Raw genomic sequence first — 24,326 nt, 5'->3', positions numbered from 1 at the left:
CCACAGTGATAGTCCAGAGGGAATTAAATGGAAGCTTCCAACTTGAACATGAAGGACGGAGACGTGCTGAGAGAAAAAGTGGAAGAGATGGAATGAAGGAAGAGGGAAGAAATGAACAGTTTCAAGAAGACAGACGTTGGCCAAGCAACCATAAAATGCTTTGACTTAACCTGTTACCCATCTCTGCGTGTAAGGGAACTGAGCAAGTGACGTTTGGCTTCCCCCTCAGCCTTCAACATTTTCTGACGCTTCAGTCTGCTCATTAAAAGATTTTAAGAAAAGACTCAGTTTGGGGTTTCATTATGCTGATCACAGCAGGTGCTCATTATGACGAAGGAATATGTCACCCAAAAGCTCATTTATGTGTTTTTAATGGTTTCCGGCACGAAGGCCTTAAGTTTAAAGTCAACGTCTCATCATTGTCCAACTAAACCATTAAAACCTGGTATAGGTAGAACATCTCTCTCTGTATCTATATGCTACCTAAGTTTTTATACATTTCTATAATTCTAAGAATAATTACAGAGAGTATTTTTTGTCTTACATAAGTGCAAAAGTCTTGAAAATTATATAGAAAACACTGAAAACGAAGAATGAGAACACAGGGTTTGGACTAATAAGTGACGAAGCCAGCGAGCCAAAGAAGGAGGAATGTGGGGAAGAAGAGACAGAGGAGGAAAGAGAAAGGATGGCTGACAGGACTGACTATTTTATTTTTATTTTCTTGTAAAAAATTACTTTTGTAATTTTGTACTGAATTTCTAAATTCAAAAAATATTAATAGAAAAGCAAAACAGAGAAGTGGCTTAAAAATAAAGAATGACAAAGGATGACTGTATACTTAAATGCTACAAAAAAACATGGATAGAAGAAGAGAAAGATAAAAGAAGTGCAAAGAGGGGGACAAGAAGTTAAGAACAAGAGGAAGGAGTGAGTGAGTGAGTGAGTGAGTGAGACCATTAATAAGTCATCAGTTGAGCTGAGGGTGAAAAAAAAAGTAGCGTAAATGAGAACATGATTAAAGGAGAGAAGAAGCAAGAAGAAGGGTAAAGAGAAAATAAAGAGGTTAGAAGGTATGGTGGAGGAGAAAGACAAAGACATGGAGAGATGGTTGATTAAGGAATGAGAGGAGGAATGTGGAATGGAGAGAGGAAAGAAATGATGGAAAAGGAGATGGTGGCTCTTGAAAAAGAGTGAACGTGCCCTATTGATTCAAATCTCCCCCTCTGAGAGGAGAAAGCTGCCTGTGAGGCAGGAAGGTGGCAGGTGGCTCGTTGGACGAAGGATTTGGTGGCATCACTGCAGTTTGTCTGCAAATCTCTGCAGGAGGAAAAAGCCTCCTGACCATAGGTGGGAGAATCAGAGCGACATTTCACGAGAGGACGTTCACAAAGGGAGCAGCCACCTGCTGAGCGTTGCCTTTCGACTGAACCAGAGAGGAACTATTGAAGTCATACTTTTTATCTCTTGACTTAGAAGACCTTGAAAACTCTTCTTTGTCACTTACCACGTCCTGCTTTGTTTGACTTACTACTGGACTTATTACTGGTCCTGTGAAGATGATGTTTTCTCAAATTCTCTCTTCTCTTAAAGGGGAACTACGGTTTTTTACAACCTGGACCTTATTTCTGGCATAAAATACGGTTGTTTACTCACCCATATAACTTTTGTGCAATTTGTATTCCTTCGGGAGATAATTAGATTAGCATATGTCCATGTAGTGGGAGTGACTGGGGCACCGAAACGCAGCCTCTAAATAACGCATTATCTGCTGCGAAACCCGTTCTTTTCACCAATATTTTGTTATCGTACACTAGTGCTATTCCCCGTTGAGTCCGGAGTTAATAATAATAATAATAATAAATTTTATTTATAAAGCACTTTACATCAAAGATCTCAAAGTGCTACAGGTTAAAAAGAAGAAGAAAAGGTTTAAAAAAAAAAAAACATCTAAAGGGGACCAAAAGCTTTGCTAAAAAGAAATGTCTTAAGACCTTTTTTAAAACAGTCAGTGGATTGTGGTGCCCTCAAGGTGTCAGGGATTCCACAGACGTGGGGCAGCAGCACAGAAGGCCCTATCTCCCATGGTCCTCCGTCTGGTTCTGGGTAAGTGGAGAAGGTTTGAGTGAGTGGAGCGGAGGGAGCGTGTTGTGTTTTGTGGATTGATAATTTCTTTGAGATAGGGGGGTGCGTGTCCATGGATGCATTGGTGAGTGAGGAGGGAAACCTTGTACTCAATCCTGGTGGAGACGGGAAGCCAGTGGAGTGAGTGGAGAATGGGGGTAATGTGCTCATGTTTCCGCACTCTCATCAGGATCCTAGCTGCAGAGTTTTGGATGTACTGAAGCCTCTGCAGACTCTTGCTAGGAATCCCGATGAGAAGTGCGTTACAGTAGTCCAGTCTGGAGGAGACAAAAGCATGAACCAGCTTTTCAGCATCTGAGAGGGAGAGAATGGGGCGGAGTTTGGAAATGTTACGGAGGTGGTAGAAGGAGGTCTTGCAGAGGTGATTTATATGGGCTTCAAACGTGAGTTGAGAGTCCATTTTTACACCAAGATTAGTGAGGGGTGCCAATCAGTATGGCTTCGGTTTTGGAGCTGTTTAGTTGGAGGAAATTGTGCTCCATCCATGACTTTATCTCTTCCAGACAGGAGGTGAGTTTTGATGGGGATGACAGTGAGGATGGGGTTGCAGCTGTGGCATTTATATAAAGCTGTGTGTCATCAGCATAGCAGTGGAATGAAATTTTGTGACGGCTGATGATTTGGCCAAGGGGGGTGAGGTAGAGGATGAAGAGGATGGGTCCAAGGACTGATCCCTGGGGGACACCACAGGTGACTGTGTGTGGATGTGATTTGAGTGACCCAGGGAGATGTATTCTGTCCGGTTTGTGAGGTATGACTTGAACCAACTGAGAGCAGTGTCATTGAGTCCAGTGGTGAGGTGGAGCCGGTTTAAAAGAATGCCATGGTCGACAGTGTCAAAAACAGCAGAAAGATCCAGGAGGATGAGGAGGGAGGGAGAGCCACCATCAGATGACATGAGGAGGTCGTTTGTGACTCTGACGAGGGCAGTCTCTGTGCTGTGAGCGGAGCGGAAACCGGACTGGAATTTTTCAAAAAGGTTATTATGTTTGAGGTGGTCCAGAAGGTGGGTGGCAACTGCTTTCTCAAGTACTTTCGATATGAAGGGGAGATTGGAAATGGGCCTACAGTTGGATAGGACTTCCGGATCAAGAGTGGGTTTTTTGAGTAATGGTCTGATTATGGCATTTTTTAAGGCAGGGGGAACGTGACCAGTTTGGAAGGAATGATTTATAATAGCGGTGATCAGGGGGGTTAGGACAGTGATATGGGTTTTCACCAGGGAGGTTGGGAGAGGGTCCAGAGGACAGGTAGAGGATTTCATCTTCCTGATGATGTTCTGCACCTCTTCTGATGAAACCACAGGAAAGCAGATTAGGGGTTGTGAGACAGTACACGTTGTAGGAACAGTTTGGGTGGGAGGACCAGAAAGGGCAGAGCGATATATGAATATGTGCAATTTTTGATGTGAAAAAATCCATGAATTTATTGCACTGCTCTTCTGTAGTGGCAGTAAGTGGAGGGGGTTGTGGTTTGAGAAGGTGATTTACAGTGGAAAAAAGCTGCTTGGAATTTCCTGGACTGTTTCTGATGGCATCGGAGTAAAACTGTGACCTTGCATCTTTGAGGGACTGAGCATATTTTTGCTGTTGCTCCCGGTACATTTGTTTGTGGACAGTGAGGCCAGAGGCTTTGAAGCGCCGCTCAAGGACTCGCCCTGCTGCCTTCATCTTACGAAGCCCATCTGTGAACCAGGGAGCTGAGCGGGTGAAGGTGACTGCTCTGGTTTTAACAGGGGCATGGAGGTCCAGGAGGCTGCTCAGATGGCTGTTGTAGTAGTCCACTGCTTCATCGGCTGATGAAAAGTGTGTGGAAAGATGTTGAAAGTCTGCTGCCAAGAGTTCTGGGTTTATGTTTTTTAGGTTTCTGAAACAGATATTCCGCTTAGGCTTGGAGAGGCTGGATGGGGATTGCAGATCCATAGAAATGGCCTTGTGATCAGACACACCTAGGTCATACACCTGCAGGTTGGTGAGAGGGGCAGAATTTGTAATGACCAGGTCCAAGGTGTGTCCCCTGGTGTGCGTGGGGACATCAACAAGTTGTTTTAAATTAAAACAGTCCAGTATCTGAAGAAATTCAGCTGCAAAAGGGGAAGAGGGGGTGTCAACGTGGATGTTCAGATCACCTAAAATTATGACATCGGCAGAGGATGTGCAGAAAGTTGTGAAAAGATCTGACATCTCAGTGATAAATGACGGGTTTGGTTTTGGTGGTCGGTAAATGAGGAGGAACAGCACAGGGGAAGGGGACTTGGATTTAAATGCAAGGCATTCAAATGAAGACAGTTCAGGTAATGGTTGCAGGGATAGCTCCAGATCGCTGCGATAGATAACTGACAGGCCGCCACCGCGTCCTGTGCTGCAAGCTTTCTGGAGGTAGCTACAGCTCTCATTTAAAGAGGAAAAAGTATTTGGTGGGTGCCAGGTCTCTGTAATGCACATATAATCCAGACGTTTATCCAGGATATGGTCATGAATAAGGCAGGATTTGTTTGTAATAGACTGTGCATTTAAGAGTTCAATTTTGCTACTTGATGATGCAACAAGTCTTTGCACTGGCCGTAGCAGACTGAAATCCACTCCGCGTTTCCCATTTAGCTCACTGAGAGGTGTTGCCATGGAGACGCCCAAACTACTTATCCGGACAGAGCTCTGATGACGTATGCGTGGAGCGACAGTTCGCATTGCTGACCAGAGAGCCGGGATGGTAGGACTTGTCTGTGAGCAGACAAACTTTCTGCGGGAACTTCTATGGATGTAGCGCGGGCGGCGGAGAAGTCCAAGTTGCTTAATCACTGCAGTGCATGGTGGAGTGATCCGGGGTCTGTAGATTGACCTACAGACCCCAGATGATGTCTTCTGACCTGGAAGATGTCGTCTCTGAGCGCCCAGCGCACCCGCGATGGTCGACTTGTTTACCTGTAATTTGCTCCTGCTAGTTTTTTACAACATGGCTGAATATTCAGTCACTCCCACTACATGGATATACGCTGATCTAATAATCTCCCGAAGAAATACAAATTACACAAAAGTTGTATGGGTGAGTAAACGACGGTATTTTCTGCCAGAAATAAGGTGCAGGTTGTAAAAAACAGTAGTTCCCTTTTAAATCTCTTCTTTAGCAGCACTTACATGCACCAAACAGTCCACATTTGTTCCTACCTGGAGGTTTTTCCTGACGGGCTTGGCCATATATCATTCATACCCTTATTTATGTGAATTTTTTTATTTTATTATTATTGTTTTATTTATGTTAATATTTTATTGTGGAAAAGAAATAGAAAATCTTTTTTTTTTCTCTGTATCTCTTGTCAGTACTTTCTTTTGTATTTTGTATTCTTCTTGTATTCTTGCATTTTGATCCCTCTACAGAGGAAAACTGAATAAAAATGTGATAGATGTTAGACAAAGCTTTCTCCGGAGCCAGTTTACTTCCTCTGTTGTTGTTTTTTCTGTTGAATTCAAACTATGTAATCAATTTCTCAGCCCATTTCATTTGGTTAACACAGCTGCAAGCTGCACTCGTATCTTAACACCCGTGGCAGAGTGGGGTTGATTTTACCAAGATGTAAATGGCAGGCCTTGCAGTAAAGCCTGATTTATGGTTGCGTGTCACATCAGAGCTGCACACAGCTAGCTCTGTAGCTTAACATAACTACAAGCTGCGAAGATGCAGCCCGCAACAGCAATTGGAAAAACAACAGTTTTGGTACTGTATTTTCCTTGAACCCAGAAGTAGCCGGATCTTCTGGCAGGCATGGATCATTACAACAGGGTTCAGCACAAAATTTTCTGATGTTTCTCGTGGAAAAGCCTTGTGCTTCTCGAGATTTCCAAAGTCAACAGCTCAGAGCAGAGGTTGCGCTAGACTTTTTCGTTGTCTGTCATTTTGACTGACAGGGTCATAAAAATCCCGTCATAATCTATTTTTACCCGTTACTTTAATTTTTTAAAATGATAATAATGCAATTCAATAGCATTTAATTTTCATTAAAATTTCATTAAGTACTTTTTCAGTATTGACAGTATTGACTTTAAATGGTAGAAAAAAAAAAAAGTTTGGGCTGCCGACACGTCTTGTCCGTACTCGGATCGGGACTGCTAGCGTTAACAGTGCTTGGATGGCACCGTAGGGCTAAAGTGCTTCAGTGGCATGCAAATTCTTTTATTTTGCACAATTTGCAGAAAAACTCATCAGTCCTAGCAACGTGCTGTCATCCGATTCCTCCATTTTGGTAGCCGTCAGCCGCATAGACATAGACTTATATTCGTCTATGGTTAGCCGAGCTCTGACGTGTGCATCAGTGTAATCGGTGTACCAGGAAATCATGCACTGATAAAAGTTCCGTGATGTTTGGAATGCAAACTGGGATTAGAGACAAGAGCCAATTAATAAGGTCACTTGCCACCAAGTGGTCAAGGGTGTGAATTGCAATCTGTCAAAATGACAGATGGCCTTCAGATTTTTCCGTCACAGTGACGGAAAATATTGGTTAACGCGACCCCTGGCTCAGAGATACAGTGAGTACAGGAGACATACCTTGTGTCATAACATCCATGATCAGTTTTAACCAACTGAAAAGTTGACTGCTCGAAACAACTTCTTCATCATCATCTTCTACTTTTTCATCTACAAAAACTTCCAGTTTTAAATTGATCAAACAGCTGTTTTCTCATTTAGCTCTTTTTCTTTTTTTTCCCATCATGATTTAACGGGCGAAAGGAGTCTAAAACCAAACTTGAAATACCAAAAAAGTGCACAGACCATTAACACAAACCTTTTGAGAGATCCCAACATCAGGTTTGAAAAAAAAGTCCATATTGTGTGATTACATTGTTGTATCTTTCAACGATGTAACTTGAGTTTTACTTACTTTCTTGACTCAGTACAGCAAGGAAAAGCTCTGGGAAAAGTCATGGAAGTTAAACAAAACTGTTCTTTTTTATTTCGTTGTATTGTTGCATTGTTCATTGATGTGCAATGACAATAAAGACATTCTATTCTATTCATAAAATGACGGAGAGAGAAGGAGAGAAGTTAGTAATAATAATAATAATACATTTTATTTATAAGCGCCTTTCAAGACTCACAAGGACACTGTACAAAAACATAAAGACACAAAACAAGACAGAATATATATATATAAAAAAATCTGACTAACCCAACAATGCCAACATTACAAACAATACACATAGTTAGGGTTCTGCAGATTTTCAGATTCATCCAGCTTGTGGGTTTTCCTTTATTTACTATCCATGTCAATGAATAAGTAACACAAGGGTGTCAACAGAAATCCCTTTCTGGGTAGACTGGGGAGACCATGTGTGAAAACAGTATTAATGATAGAAAGCTGAGACGCTGGGGTGTTGCAGTGAGTCAGGAGAATGAGGGATGCTCTGCAGGAGATAGATGAGGAAGAAAACAGAAGGATGGATTAAGGAGAGGATTTCCATGTGTGTGTTTATATTTATATATGAGTGCATGTGTGAGCACACTGCCTTACCAGGATCCTTGTGTTGCTGAGCACAAATTTCCTTCCTGACACTGATGCTACCACACCATCCACAACTAGTCGATGGCTCGCCAGGAGCACCAGCTATTATCTCTGCGGACTTTATACACTCAAAAATTGCTTTTCAACGAGGGGGAAATTCTCGACCAAGTTTACGCCAACACACAATGAGCATATAAGACCTGCAGATCACCACACTCGTCTGATTTTGTGTCTCAGATTCTGACCCGACCTATTAATCAGTCATTTAAGTAAATGCAGTGTGATCTCGCTCTGTTTTACAAACACAGTCAGGGACCTTTTCATTTAATCAATGTTGTCAAAATGTTCCATAATCAGAAGCCACGGGTGACCAGGCTCTATGAAAGGCGCAGGACACAGCCTTCAGCTCAGGGGCAGATCAGGCCTACATAGATGCATTAAGGTGGAACTGAAAATTGCAGAAACATGCAATGCATTGAACAGCACTTTGAGACGAACCACAATGTAAGAGGAGCGAAATGAAGGCGAATATAAAGTATAATGGTAAATGGTCTTCTATTTATATTTATTTTCAGTCACCCATCTCCCTTCCATTGTCCCTGCCTCTCCTTCACTCAGCCTGCAAGCCACGCCCACCTCATCATCAATCATCAGTCAACTCAGCTCACCTGTTATATTCACCAGTTCCACACTCACTGCCACTGCCAGATTGTTCTTCACAGTTTCTATGCTGCATATACACGTGATTGTGTTTGAACTATGTAGAACCCAGATATCCTTGTTATACTGCCTTGAGTCCAGGTCACAGTTATCTCTGTAGGGCGGAGGAGCAATGTGAACAACGTGACCCTCAGCAGATGGGGGTATAAAGTACATCTATTGTGTGGACTCATTCCTTATTTGCCACTCTTTGCGCTTGATGCTTTGTCTGTGCTGTGATTTAGTCTGCAGACACTGAATTAAACCCACAGAAATACCGGAGTGTTCTGATTTCTCAACAGAAATGTCCACTACACCATGCAAGACTTTCCAGCACTCTTTTGTGTGGCTTCCCGGTACCGACACTGCTTGTCTCCTACTCACCTGCTCCGTCTGCATCCCGGTAAACTGTCCCAGCCTTCTGTTACTGACCAAGAGTTCTGCCTTTGCCCTCCTGGATCCTGTTTGCCTGTGTGTTGTTTGGCTGCCTCATTAAACGGCTAAACTCTACATTGATTCTGTGCCTTTGTGCTGCAACTGGACAAATAATACACACAACCACGAAACTACCATATAATTTCCAGAACACATCAGTACAGATGAAACCAAAAAAGTGTCTCACTCGAAGAAACTTCAGCATGTTGTTCATGTAGCAGGGTTTGTTCATGTAACTGCTATCCCTCTCTACCTACTGAGTCATCCAGTAATAAGAAATAATGATAATAACAGCCCCATTACTTTTCCAAACAGTGCTATAAAAAAAACACTCTCTGATGCCCTGAACCAGTTTTAATCCAGTTTGCCAGCCCGGAGGGAGAAACCATTGCCTACACCCCGCCACCTGGCATGGATCGTACAGCCTTCTGCTTAGTCACCAGGTGAGATTTACAACAAACACCAGGAAGGTCAGCTTTCCACATGGGATACTGGCTTGCACACTAAACATACGCACAGATCATCTTCCATGACTGATCCTTGACTTATCCAACCTACAGAAAGCTGTTGTTTCTAAAAACCTTTAAGATTAACTCAGTCTCAGTGGCTACCACCTGGTCACATACGTTTTACATGATTGTATTGTTGCTAAATAAATGTATTGCATCAAAAAACACAACACTGAAATACAGACATATATAAGTATAAGTATGAAATAAACAGAAATAAAACACTCAAGTTCTTGTACATAAGCATCAAAACAGTGTCTCCCATAAACAGGTAAGTATCTAGTAATTTATAGACCAGGGATGGGCAACTGGCGCCCCGCGGGACTCAACGTGGCCCTTAGATTAATTTTTGAAAATTATAAATCTGTATCCTCTGTGGCACTGAATCAGTTGTAATGACACAGTTGGCCACTAGATGGCGCCTCCAATGCAGACGCCGCCTCGCACACGCTCCCACCGGGTCTGAGGAAGAGACGTTAAGCCGTGGCTAAGAGAAAAGAGAAAACTTGATCGAGAAAATCGTGTCTTTCAGATGAAAGAAGATTATCTGTTCACAGAATGTAAAGGCAAACCTACGTGCTTAGTCTGTTTAGAGACGCTATCTGCTATGAAAGATTTCAATTTAAGTTGCCGCTACAACACGTTGCACAAAGCTAAATGCGAGAAGTATACTGAAGCTGCAAGGGCTGCTATCGTAGCGGACCTTAAATCAAAAGTACGCAAACAAAGGCGGCTTTTTACCAGTGCCCACTGCTGATAGTGGTGAGGTAGAGTGGGTATACAGGGAAAATGTTAATCTCTTTCTTAGTGTAAAAATGCACAAATTAATAAAAAAAATCAAAAAAAAATCACAGTCAGTGGTTATTTTTTGTTTGCTTCAATAAACACACACACACATATATATAATTATATATATATATATATATATATATATATATATATAATCTAATTATACACACACAAACATATTTAAAATGGTAGTTTTATCATATCTGGTTAAGTGTGCGGTCCCATCCCTGTTATAGACAGTAAAGTTTCTGATGGTTAACACCCACAGATGTTCCTATTTAAACTTCAACTCCCCACCACCCCACTATTTCTTTAGAAGTGAAGAAGGTACATGTCTAGTTGTCTTTCTTTAATGTTTTTTGGATATACCATGACCTGGATGGCAAACATCAGCTCTGTATGACATACACCTATTGGTGACCCCTTGATAAACTCATCGATCTTGATTTCCACAAGATATTTGTCTACCCCTGTGGATGTGGACCCCTTAGTGAAACGTATTTTGTCCAAAAGTGTGGTAGAGATACTACTCCCTTTATTACGTGTTACTATTTCTCTTTCTCTGTTCCTGTCAGAGAATTGATGCATAAAGCACAGTCCCAGTCCCACATGAACGCCCAATGAGAGATGAATTTCAACATTAATTTGATGATTGACGAGAACAGACAGGTTTTTAAAGTGAAAAGATCCTGTTCAGTGGGAGATGTCAGAATACTGCAGAAATACCGTTAACCTGCATTTAAAACTGATTTTTAAAATGCCAACTGTTTTTTTTTTTTTTTTTTTTTTTTTTTTCTACAGTGAAAAGGCATAATTGCATAGGCTGTGATCCCTGGGAGATTTCTGATACATATGCTGCTGTCATCTTGTTATATGCACCCAGTTTCTTTGCTGATCCAGTCCAGGGTGTCGTAAAACCAATGTATTTTACATGAGTGTGGAAATGGGCCACAGGGGAAATCCTAAAACTCTGCCTTGCTCTACATTTATATTCCACTATGGAAGTCCAGAGGGTGATGAGATCCAAACTGAACAACACACACTCACACACAATCGAGTAGAACCAGTGAAACGCTTTGTGCACCTCCTTTACTTCTCATTATTGTCATGCTTCTCTGAATGAAGGCTGCTACCGACATCTTTAGAATTCAGGTCACTGATGCTTACGTGTGTTTTTCATACCTGATGTAAATGTCAATGAAGTTCTTAAATAACTTCAAACCCATCTCTTGCACAAATATCAAAGTCTGCCTCATTTAAGAGGGACAGGAAAAAGAAAACTAACTAGCCTTGAATAAGCTATGAACTAGATTCAGATTAAAATGAAGACATCAAGTCAAAAACGACACAACATCACAGACTTGTAACATCTGGGGCGACAGCTGCTTGTTTTATCCCGAGAAGTGACATGGTTTAATGAAGCTTCACGGAGGCAAACATGCACGAGAGGACATTCAGGCGTTACTTTATATTGTATTTACATTTTTCATGCACATCACATTTCATTTTGCATCCACGTGAACATTTAGGTAGGAATATCTTTTCAGAAGAATTTCAGTTGGGTTGAAGAAATATTGTGCACACAAGTGTTTCTAGACATGCTAACGTTGTTGAGTGCGGCCTTTTTTCCCTGTGTACATTCATCCTACGACTTTAGTGAGGCGCTCTTTTATAAAGTCCCTATCTGAGAAAGCATTTCCATTTCAGGCAATGAGCTGAGGACCTCAAAAAATCGGCTGTTGTGTCACTCTCCTGTGTCTTATAAGCATGGGAATAAAACGTAGCACTTCAGACTAGATGCCATTTGCTGAACTTTCTGCTCTTATTCGGCACCAGTGTAAGTCTGACATTTGGTTTCATAGTGTTGTATATTCGTTCATCACAGCAACAGGCACACTTGTTTTCTGTCAAGAAATATTCATTTCCCCTCTGTATCTGAAATTATCAGCTCTCTCTTGTTATCTTTCGTTTTTTTGGTTCTGCCATTTTTGATTACCTCTGGCAAAAGACTCCTTTGATTAATCTTGTTTTGTGGAGAAGCTGCTGTGGCCAAGGTGCTAGCGCCACCTACTCTTAAAACTACATTGTACAATACAGTCAAGTGCAAGTTCCATGTGTGGGCCATGTTCCATTTGATGTTTTGAATTTGCTGCGAGCCATTTAAAAATGGACCCCTGGCTGCAGCTGGCCCATTGGCTGTAGTTTGAAGACCACTGATCTCCTGTGGAAAGATTTTGTGTGTATGGTAATAATGCTGCGTTCATGCTACCGGCAATAGCGATACGAGCTACAATTCCTTTTCAGTGGAAGCCAATGATATGAAGCAGCAAACTGATGCCAGATGACAATATGATGAGTGTGATAGCCTATGCATCAAAGTTTTAAATGAATGATTTTACCAACTTTGTGAAAGAACACTTGAGCAACGCTTCAATGGCAACTCAAAAACAGTCAAGCTGGCTATTTTGTACCCTTTGTAGTGTGAAAGCAGGTCTATACGTAATGTTAACTGGTGAAAGGAACACATTAAATTGGCTGACAAGTCACAGCATTGAGGAAAGTTGAGTTTGATACTGCATCGGAAGCTTCCACTGAAAAAGGACTGTGCCTTGTTGTCACTGGTAGTGTGATTAAGGAATAAGAAACAGTATTTTTATTTTTATGTGTGACTGATAGTGCCATTAGTTAACTAACTAATGGCACTTACGTGTGACTCACTTTGTTACATCCACTAGGTGACTGTGTGTGGATAACGGCACTTAACCGGCAAAATTCATGACTGTAAAGGAAAGGTCTACCTCTAGTTTTGAGGGTTTCTTGTGTCCTATAGTAGAAGAACATGAATGTCACTGTAGGAAAAAAAAAACTATTTAGGTCACATCAGTGCCATAGAGAGAGAGAGTTGCGACACTCCCATAGACCTCCGTTGTAAAAAATGGCAGTGCCTTTAACCGCCTACTTCCGGGATTTGAAAATCGGATTAGTTCCAAACACTGTCATTTGGGCGTTGGACCTCATTCACTTACATTGCTGCGCATCGGGTTGTTCCAGAGGTAAGTTGCTGAAATATCAACCTCTTTTGAATTGTCAACTGTCTATATTGTATCAGAGGCCCTTTGCGATGCTTATACTGGTCTTCATTTGTATATGCACAGCGTAATTATTTATATTTTATCTTGGTTGTTTCAACCAATTTTCTAGCATTGCGTGCTAGCTAATTAGCCAGCGCGACTTCCCCTGCTGTGAAGGTAGGTCGGTAATGAATCGCTACCACCTTTATAGCAACTTTTATTTAATTGAATTTTGGGATATACTAACTTTTCATTATGTGACGTGTTGGCTGTACTTAATTTGTTGTACTGTTCCTGTTCCATGTTCACTTGGCTAGTGTACAATTTGCCCAGCGCTACTTGCTGATGCTTGATGAGATGCTGATAGATTGCTATCCCATGCCATGAGCTCGTGATCAGGGTATGTCAAGGCATTGTCGTGACTCGTGATTTGAGCGAGGGTTATTTAATTAGGAATGACGGGAATTTTAGGACTGGCGAGTTTGGCGTTGTGGTCCTGGGGGTGGCCACTCATCAGAAGAAGTGAGCTAGCTTCTAGGCGAATTCTGAACGGACCGCCATGGCAGACCTCTTTGCGTTATCACGAAGGTAGGCTAATAGCTGAATCGGAATTTATAAGCAAAATCACAGGAATCAATAGCCTAATACAGCCCAGTTGTGCTCAAATGAATATCATGAGACGTCTACCATCAGATGAATGATATGGAAAAGTTAAGTTAGAGCCTCTAAAGCCAGTGCTACTACTCATGCGAACATGAACACTAAGCTTTTCCCTCCATGTAGCCTAAAACTTATCTAAGTAAGTTTTTCGTTGTCACCCTGCCTCTCCAAATGCAAAACTGACATTAACAAAAATGCAATAATGTAATAACAGCTGAAAAAGTACTTGGGTGTGTGTTTTATTTTATATTTACCGTTCAATAATGCAATCGCTGCTGTCTGTCCCATAGAAGAACATGACAGCCAGCGTATGTTTAGGAACTAATTGGGTTTACATGAACCACGTGACAGCCATAGCGGCGACATCAAAGAGTGTCGCAACTCTCTCTCTCTATGCCTCTGGGTCACATTACTGTAGTATGCTCTTTTAAGACAGTGTTACAAAGAAAAATCAACACACTTAGGTCATATCAAACTGATGGTCAGACTTGTTTTAGTCTGTTTTTGTTGCTGTTGTTTTTAACAAACAACATTCAAATGCATATTCAAGTGAAAGTAATGCATATCTTAGAGACTGTTCTTAGTGGAAGATTAATTTCCACTGGGTGAAAATACACATTTACTACTAATTCTATAACAGTGTGGGTCCATCATCAGACACTTTTCCTTGGCTTATGCACTGTCCTTAAATTATATACTGCTGCAACAATGCATATTTCCCCACTGTGGGGTATCTTATCATTCATTCATTCATTCATTCATTCATTCATTCATTCATCTTCTGTAACTGCTTGTCCTGTGAAGGGTTGCGGGGGGCTGGAGCCTATCCCTGGACATGTCGCCAGTCTGTCGCAGGGCTAACACAGAGAGACAGACAACAACTCACACTCACATGCACACCTATGGCCAATCACCAACGAACTTAATGAGCATGTCTTTGGATGGTGGGAGGAAGCCAGTGGATATCTTATCTTATCTTATCTTATCTTATCTTATCTTAGCCCAGTGGGTCATTGCAGCAAAATAGCAGCAGTTCATCAAGTGTGTGGAAATACTTCTTCTACTTACAACACACTGTGAGTGTGATTAAATGCTATTGATGGTGCTGAGTTGCAGCCTGTTTTTATACAGGCTATGCATAACTGCAGCACACAGTATGTAGCACATGAGCTGTCTGTTCTCAGCATATGTATATAGGTCATGAATGTAGATTTCATTGTTGCAGAGCATTACTTTCTACTGTGTTTTTATCAGTGATGTCATCAGCAACTAGTTGGTGTCGACTTGACTTTGACTTGACTCATCACATAACAGTCAACTTAAGAAAATCTGAAGTCGTGCAACTCCTAGCAGAAAGAATGAATTTATTCTAACCAGAGATAAATGATCAAATCAAGCGTTTGCATGGTTATTAGGAGCTAATATTTTTCCTATTAAAGGGATTATCAAAGGTTTACACCACCCCTCTCAACCTCATTGAAAATTCCTTCTGATCATTGTAGTCTGTTCTGATTGAGGTGGCATTGTTATTCTGGTTATTAGATGCAGCAATTGTTGCAACAGCTCAGTGACGTCTCTTTCATAGGATTTAAACGATAGTAGAGTACCAGAGATAGATGGATGCACAATGTGCAAGTGTACTATACAAAATTATTTACGGATATCTGTGTATAAAAATCTGTTTTATTTTATTATAAATTTAAAATTTCCTACTGTGTTTTGTGCGTTTGTGTATATGACATTCTAATGTGTACTGCTGGTGTACAGCTTGAATGACAATAAAAAGTCTATAATACTGGTCTGTAACATTGGTTTGTTGTTAGTTTGGGCCTTGAATTTATTTTAATTTTTTTAACAATAAGAAACATGATTAATAAGAATAACACCAGCCTGTAATCAACACACAAGCCTGTTCTTCTTCTCCCAGCCAATCCCAGGTTTCCAGCTGTAACATCAACACTTTGCAGCCCCCTGTTCTCTACACCTCTCCATCCCGCTGTTCCACATGCTGGGAAATAATTACAATAATTTCTACTCTCAAAGGAGAAGGAACAAAAAGTGCCTCATTATTTCAAAGACATCCTTCACGGATAATGATTTGTCAAACATTTCACTAGCTAACAGATGCAATTTTTTTAGTTTGTAATTTTTGCTGACTGACTAAGTAAATAATAATAAAAAATAAATAAAAAAATGAATAATTCACTTTAGCTATTTTTTACACCCTCCCTCCATATTAGATTATACTGAAAAGCAAACAGAGCAGTCCTGGATGGAGCTCTGCCGCGAAGGGTACATCACCAGAAAACAAAGGCTGAGGCTAGAATGAGACACCCAACACACTCAGTGTTGTCCCACGTATTCCACTGTGTCTTGTGCAATCACTGAATTCTTCAGTAAAGTGTTCAAATCTCAGCACACAGAGTCACAGTGATCTTAATTAACCTTGAGATTGGGGTGGTTGTGTATAACAAGCAGGAGAGATAAGTTAAATGAACAAGGTAATTAGATTTAATTACATTCTCTCCTGCAGTGTTGTCACTGTTGAATGTCTGACCCAGTGTCCTCCACATTCTCTGTCTTACTCTCTTGCTGTATTTCTTTGGGCAACTTTACCTTGGTCAAATAAACGCAACGTACAGGGTTAATTTAATTGTAACCTCTATAAGAAAACCGTTCCCTGTAAAAGTCCTGTTTCATTTCACTGTATTCTTCAGGAGTGGCGGATACTTGTGTAAGGCATGTGACACAACAGCTCCTTGTTTGAATGTAAATGCGTCACTCTGGAAACATTATAAATGGTGTGCTGGTAACAGTACATGCTTTCAGTCTTGTGTTGTTGTTGCACCAGTGGGTGCATAGAGTGTATAAAAGGTCCACTTTTCTACTCTCAACCTGTATGTTACTGTAAAAGGTCCACTTTTCTACTCTCTATGCTGGGGACACACTGTACAAACTGCAAACTGGCATTCTTATTCTGTGGGAGAGGAAATAAAAATTCATACTAGCAGGTGGCAGTAGTCAGTGTTTGTCATTCTGAAGAGGAAATTGGAAGATAGTATAGGTCACTTACGACACGCACAGCCAGACTCAAGAACAGTTTCTATCCAATAGCCATTATTGCACTGAACTCTGTTTATTAAGATAATGATTAAAAACACAAAAGGTGTATAAAATGACTTGGCGGTACTCATTCGCTTCTAGACGATACCAGGCAGATATTTCCATCAGTTTGAATACGTTTCCATCACTCATATATTTATTTATTTTTTCATTTTTGCTCTACAAGGGATTTATGTTTCTACTTGGAAGCTTCGCTGTGCACTAATTTTTAAACCACAAAAAGAATAGACAATTAAAAGGTCTGCGAAAATATACAGCATTTCCCGAAGAATCCGTGAATGAGATCCTTATTTTTTGATTTCTTCCCTTTAAGTTTGTGCTTTTTGATGCAGCTCAGAGAGAGTTGGATGCATTTTATTAAAAAATAAAAAAAATAAATACCAAGAGGCCGCGATACGTCAGCGAGCTGCCTCATCGTACATAATAATATACACTGATGTTGATCCTCACCAATGGAGGACAAACGCCTCAGGTCAAATGAGAATAAGTTTCAGTTTATATTGACTTGCCTTCAGCAACTGGATGTGGCTGCTCAAAACACATAATGATGTGCATCTGTTCTTGCGAGTAAAGTAAGAACTGTATATGTTTATGTAATATTTTCCACTGGGCCATGGGAGGTGATTCAATAGTAATAAGCCAATTCCTAATAATTAGCTCTAAATATTATAAAAGTACAATCCCTACCTGTGTACTTTATTGTTATATACAAAGAATTTCAATAAATAAAGGGAAGCAGCAACAGATGTGCTCTAATTACTGAAGTCTTATGATGATTTAATGATAACGAGTCCCTATGCTTACTCAGTGCTTTGCTTTGTCTGCATGCTTAAGACTGCATTAGGAGGGAAAAGAAAACACATAGATATAAAATTTGTATTTCCTCATTTAACATAAGTATAAGAACAGATGTGCATCATTACGTGTCTGAACGACAGCATCCACTTGCTGAAGACCAGCCAATACACTGGGGCCAGTTCTCATTAGGCCTGCGTTTGGCCTCCAGTGGTAAAAAGGCTCAACTCCAGCATATCATTTTGTACAGAGAGACAGCTGATTGACATACCGTCATCTCTGGAGGCCGACTGAGGTTATTGGTGTGCTTATCTTGTACGTATACGATTTAACTGGAAGTCTCTCTCTTCTCTTCGCACTCCTTCTCTGTCTTTTTTTCTTCGCGATTCCCTGTCAGACATAATTTCTTTTTGTCCATAAATCAGTCGGTCCCCTGAGGATTAACGAAGCCGGATGGAACCGCAAAGGTAATTGTAAAGGCGGGGAATATGTACTCATTTATTGTTGTATTCATGTTATGTAAACTATCTGCTTTTCCTTGTGAGCATATTCTCTTTCATTCTGTGGCCTGCTCACGCAATCTGATCCGCGGAGAAAACCCAGTGTAAACAGAAGAACGCTGAATTAATTTATTTTCCCATCAAACATTTACAAAGATGATTCAGTGACCATTTTGAAACCTGCACTGTTTACATTCTCCTTTGCTAGTTACTGTCTTCTTCTCAGTCTTTTGTTGGCACATAGGTACATTTCTTGATACTTTGTCAGTAAAAATTGTCAGTCAGGGGAAGAGCATGATACCATCTGCAGCAATGGGAATTATGTTAATCTTGTGTCGTGTGTAAATACTGGATACAAATCATGGTTTTAATCGTGGTTTGATTACTTTCATGTAATTCATGTCTTTGTGAGAGTTAAAAGACTTGGTTTAAGAGTAAAGACTGTAATTAGGTTGTGGTTGTGGTTATGTTGTGGTTATGTAGACAGCTGCCACATCCAGAAGTTCTCGGACGATACAGCCATCGTTGGACGGGTAACAGACGGGAACGACCTGGAATACAGGAAGGTGGTCGAGGACTTTGTCGACTGGTGTGAACGCAGTCACCTTCACATCAACGCCACCAAGACAAAGGAGATGGTGATTAACTTCCAAAGGAAGGCAGCACACACAGCGCAGGTGAACATCCAGGGTTTGGATATCGACATCGTGGATGGCTATAAATACCTGGGTGTTCACCTGAACAATAAACTGGACTGGTCAGACAACACCAATGTCCTATACAAGAAGGGACAAAGTCGCCGCCACCTGCTGAGGTGACTGAGGTCCTTTGGTGTGTGTAGGACGCTGCTCAGGACCTTTTACGACACTGTGGTTGCATCGGCAACCTTCTATGCTGTGGTCTGCTGGTGTGGTGGAGTCACAGAGAGGGACAAGAATAGACTGGGCAAACTGATCAAGAGGGCCAGCTCTATCCTGGGCTGTCCTCTGGATTCAATGGAGCAGGTGGGGGAGAGGAGGATGTTGGCTAAACTGTCCAACATCAGGAACAACCCCTCTCACCCCCTGTATGAGACAGTAGGGACTTTGGGAAGCTCTTTCAGGCAAAAACTGCTACACCCACAGTGCAAGAAGGAACGCTTCCGGAGGTCTTTTGTCCCCTCAGCAGTCAGACTCTTTAACATCAGCATTTCCTAACTCTTCTGCTGCTGAGCTGCTGAGCTTCTTTTCAGGACTTATACACAGTGTACATTATATATAACCATCATCTCACACCTTCTAGTTGCAATAAGTGGTAATTTAACTCCTATTGGAGTTTGTTGTTGTTTTTATTCATGATATTCATGAATGTCAGCATATATATATATATATATATATATATATATATATTTAACCCCCTCCTTAACTCCTCAATCCAAATTGGTTGTTTCAACTCAGACCAGACACTGTGAATCTCTTTGATGCAATATGTAAATATTTTTTGTACATAACATATTTGTTGGCCGTATTCTATTTTCATTCTATTCTATTTTTTTTGTGTCTTCTGCATCTCGCACTGTTGTTTCCTGCGCCCTAATTTCCCCACGGGGATGAATAAAGTCTTATCTTATCTTATCTTATCTTATGTTAAGGGGTCAGTGGAAGGGTCTCATGTATCCTCAAGGTTTCTCTCTGTGTGTGTTTGTCTAGTTCTTGTTGTCAACCTGTCTGGTCTCTTTGTGTGCCAAGCCACTCTTCAGTCAACCATCCAACTAAACTCTGAGATCAACTCAGTCTATAAACTCACAGGATCTGTTGCATCTCACTAGGTTGCACCATAAACCTCCTGAACCAGTCCTATGTGCAAGTCCTCTGTGCATGCAAGTGGGACCTCAGTGTAAAAGCTAAATTTAAAAGTTAATTCTCACCATGTCATGAATCAGGGTACTTTACCAAATTTGCATATACTCAAATAAGATTATCTTACTCACAATGGACAGTTTAAAATGATCAATGCAGGTGGACAAAGATGTTTTGTAGTTTTTTTTTAATTCCCCCAATCTTCCTCTTCATTGTAAAAACCTGGTGGCTACATGATCCACAATTCATCTGCTGTGTTATGCATGTAGCCGCTAATGTAGCCCTTTCATCTACAAACGTGTTCTTTCTGCTATGACTCAGGCTGATTCAACATCACTTGAGGCAACTTTATCAGATTACATGTGGACTCCTTTTTTCACATATGCAGTAGTACTCACCAAGACCAGGCAACTGACAAGAGTTGGACTTTTGTAGATATGCACACTAGATTTGCTTAAAATGTGAAGGTGCGGCAGGCGCATGGTATCCCAACACTACTTAGGATAAACATTCTCACAAATACAAGAATAAAACTAACTGCTGGAAAGCTAAGCGGTTTGTTGTTTATTTTATTTTGTTCAATTTAAAAACGACAAAAAGGCAAAGATAATATCGTATAAAGTGCAAGGAAAAGCAAAAAAAACACCTTAATAAATTCAAAAGTTTGCAGTGATATACAGAACACATAATTTACACAATATAAAAAGCAGCAGCCAAAATAGTGTCAAAATAAAGCAAAGTGTGCAACTTGGCAGTTGCACCTTATTATCACCTTAGCAGAAGCAACAAAACATTTAAGAGTGTGAAAGTGTGAATGGAACGAATAAACATGGACATTTAATCAGGGATACAAGGAAACACATTTACAATAGAGTACTTAAAGGCTTTCTAAGCAACTTTTGTAACACTATATAGAGGAACACTGTTTTTGCTAAATGGGAAAAATTGTTCCATAATTTGATCTAAAGGTTACATAATTGACTAAGAACAGACTTGTGAATTTGTTATAAGTCTTGGATTGGTCAGGAATATCCCTTCACTTAAATGTAACTTAAAATAAAAACACACATTTGGAAAATAATGATGTTGTAAACAAACCATTATTACATCTTTGTTGTATTTTGCTTTCTCTTTCTCTGTGAAATTTATTAATTGGTTGAGGTATATCAAAATCAAAATTCTATTTGCACATATTTAGCATAATTTCTTGGAAGTTAAAAAACAAACAAACTGTGAAGTACACAGATTCACCTGGTGCAAATCATTACACTACTACTGACTAGGAGTTGCACAACTTCATATTTTTTAAAGTTGACTGTTATGTGATGAAAGTCAAGTCGACACTGACTAGTCGCTGATGACGTCACTAATAAAATAACAGTAGAAAGTGATGCTTTGCAACAATGAAATCTATATTCTTGAACTGAATACATATGCTGAGAACAGACAGCTCATGTGCTACACACATGTGCTGCAGATATGTATAGCCTGTATGAAAACAGACTGCTACTCAGCACCATCATTAGCATTTAATAGTACTCCACAGCGTGTTAGACGATAGGATAGTGTAGTCAGGTTAAAAAAAAAAAAAAGCAGTATTTCTCTGAAGTCTTGAGTACTGTATCCAAAGGTTTAATAACTTTGACAAAGAAATTTACCAGCAAATTGTTGATTTGCAGCCTCCTTCTCTCTGATACCACAGGATTTCAGATGAGTGTGAATTACAGTTGTACTTTTGTTGTATTTCAGGACTGACTTACATATTCTGATGTAACGGTAGAATGGGCTTCATCTTTAGTGAAGTATTTCCACACAATTGATGAACCGCTGCTAGCTTGCTGTGATGACCCACTGGGCTCCTCACCTGTCTTCTCAGAGGCGTCTATGTTGTTATTGTCACGTGATCAGAGACTAGTAAAAGTGTCATGGCACAGCAGTGTCAGTCGTATAACAACTAGACTGTATAACCCCTATTACTGATACATCTGGATACAACTGTTAGTTTTGATGTGTAAGTGAGACTCACAGTTTGTCACTCTGTTCAAGCTGGAAAATATTTCAGTGCCCCTGGTTTATTAAAACTGAAAGGTTCATGTTCTCATGGATCCACATAATATCTGCATATGATTATGGCTAACATGACAGCTCGTTGACAGCCCTGTCACTCTGACAGGCTCTCTTCAGCCCCCAGTGCTTATCCTCCGCTTCCCAACTGTCAGATGAGGCCACATGGGCCCCTGGAGATCAGTGGCTGTAAACCAGCCACATCTTGTTAGGACAAGGCTCACAAAGCCTGAGACAGTTTCTGCTCCAGACTCCGGAGCAGAAACAGACTCACTGGGTGAACATTTAGCATGGTTCTCCATCCAAAAAATCATGAACATCTTTGTCACATTAACTGTCTCTATTTCATTTTCTGGTCCATTGGTTTTGTTTACTGAGTTAATGTTTTGTTGTCGACCCTTAAATGAATGTCCTCGAGGTGCTTCCCGCACCCTGATGACCAATCAAACAGCTCCAGACTCCTCATGTATCCTCAGGCACCTTTGTTGCTCTTTTGCTGAGCCTTTGTCGTGCTGTGTTTCTCAGTTTCTGTCCCTGCTGTTTTTTATTTTTTTATTTGTTTGTTTACCCAGGTTGCACTTAGCAGGAGGTTACTAACGCTTTCAAAAAACAACTCATTTGCCAGTTCCCCTAATTCAGTTCAATTTTATTTATAAGGTGTTTACAGATCCCATAGCATAAGAGCAAGCACCAAGGCAACGGTGGCAAAAGGAAGAAACCTTGAACCTAGAGACAGAAAAAGGGCGGCACAGTGGCGAGGCGGTTAGCACTGATGCCTCACAGCGAGAAGGTCACCGGTTCGAATCCATGGGCCGGCTGGCCTTTCTGTGTGGAGTTTGCATGTTCTCCCTGTTTCTGCGTGGGTTCTCTCCGGGTACTACTTCCTCCCACCATCCAAAGACATGCTCATTAGGTTAACTGGTGATTCTAAATTGGCCGTAGGTGTGTGAATGGTTGTCTGTCTCTCTGTGTTTGTTCTACATTTGTTCTAATACAGGTGAGTTGACTGGAATAATGTATGAATATATGAGATATCTTTAGCAGACTGGAGAATTATGCATAACATTAACGTAGGAATGAATGGCTATAAGCAGCAAACACGGCAGGTTGATGGGACCAGGGCCATAGATGAATAATATGCAGCTCCTCAGGCCAGAAGCACACCAGTCCAGGCTAATATATATTACTGCTGTGCTATAAGTGCTTTATTGCTCATCATCCAGTTGAGACACGAGTCCTTACTTTCCTGCATCTACCTGATATTTCTCTCTGTAATCCATAGTCATTTGTCCAATTCTTTACCAACAGTCACCTAAAACATTTATTAGTCTCTCCTTCTATCTCCCTTTCTGTTTGATGTACTTTCTTAATATATTCTCCTCTAAACCTTCCATCTATCATCCATCCATCCATCCATCACACTAACAGCCTCTAGAGTGCCAGCGTGTTTGTCCTCACCTATCTAATTATCCACACATGGTACCGGAGCTGTTTGTCAGCAAGACACACACAGAATTAGACTAAATGAAAGGACTTGTTTGCGCAACATCAGAATCCATTACGGTCGGAGTAAGTGAGGAGCCGGAATAACTTCAGTACATCTCTGCTGATTACAGTTTAATGCAGCACAGTTCAGTTTACAGATTATTTGTATGAGTAAGACCACAAACATTGGGACAATCACGAAAATGAAGCAGCAGCAAGTTGTTCAATTCTAGAAATAATAACCATTGAATGGTCATATTTTTCGATGTCTGTTAAAAAAATATACTCACTTGCCATTCATTAGTAACACTAGTGCAAATGAATGCATTCAAATATAACAGTCCTGCAGTAAATCCTCCTTCATGACTGATCTAATGTTAAGCTAATGTTGACACGACGTCAGAGAGGAGGTAATTCAACTGGATGATTATTTTGGAGGATGTAGTTTGTGTGGATGTTAAACTAGATCATACCTGTCAAGTTTTGGATTTAAAAATAAGGGAAATTTTCCGGCGCCCGCCGCAAGCAGTCCCACCACCCCAACCAAGCTCCAGTATCCCTTATATCAGGGGTGCCCACATTTTTCTGGCTTGCGAGCTACTTTTACAATGACCAAGTCAAAGTGATCTACCCGTATATATATATATATATATATATATATATATATATATATATATATATATACACATTTTTTTTTAATTGTTATATTAATAGTT

This window comes from Chelon labrosus (assembly GCF_963514085.1).
Source record: "Chelon labrosus genome assembly, chromosome: 4".
NCBI classification, from domain to species: Eukaryota; Metazoa; Chordata; class Actinopteri; order Mugiliformes; family Mugilidae; genus Chelon; species Chelon labrosus.
Note: the sequence above shows the minus strand (reverse complement) of the source record.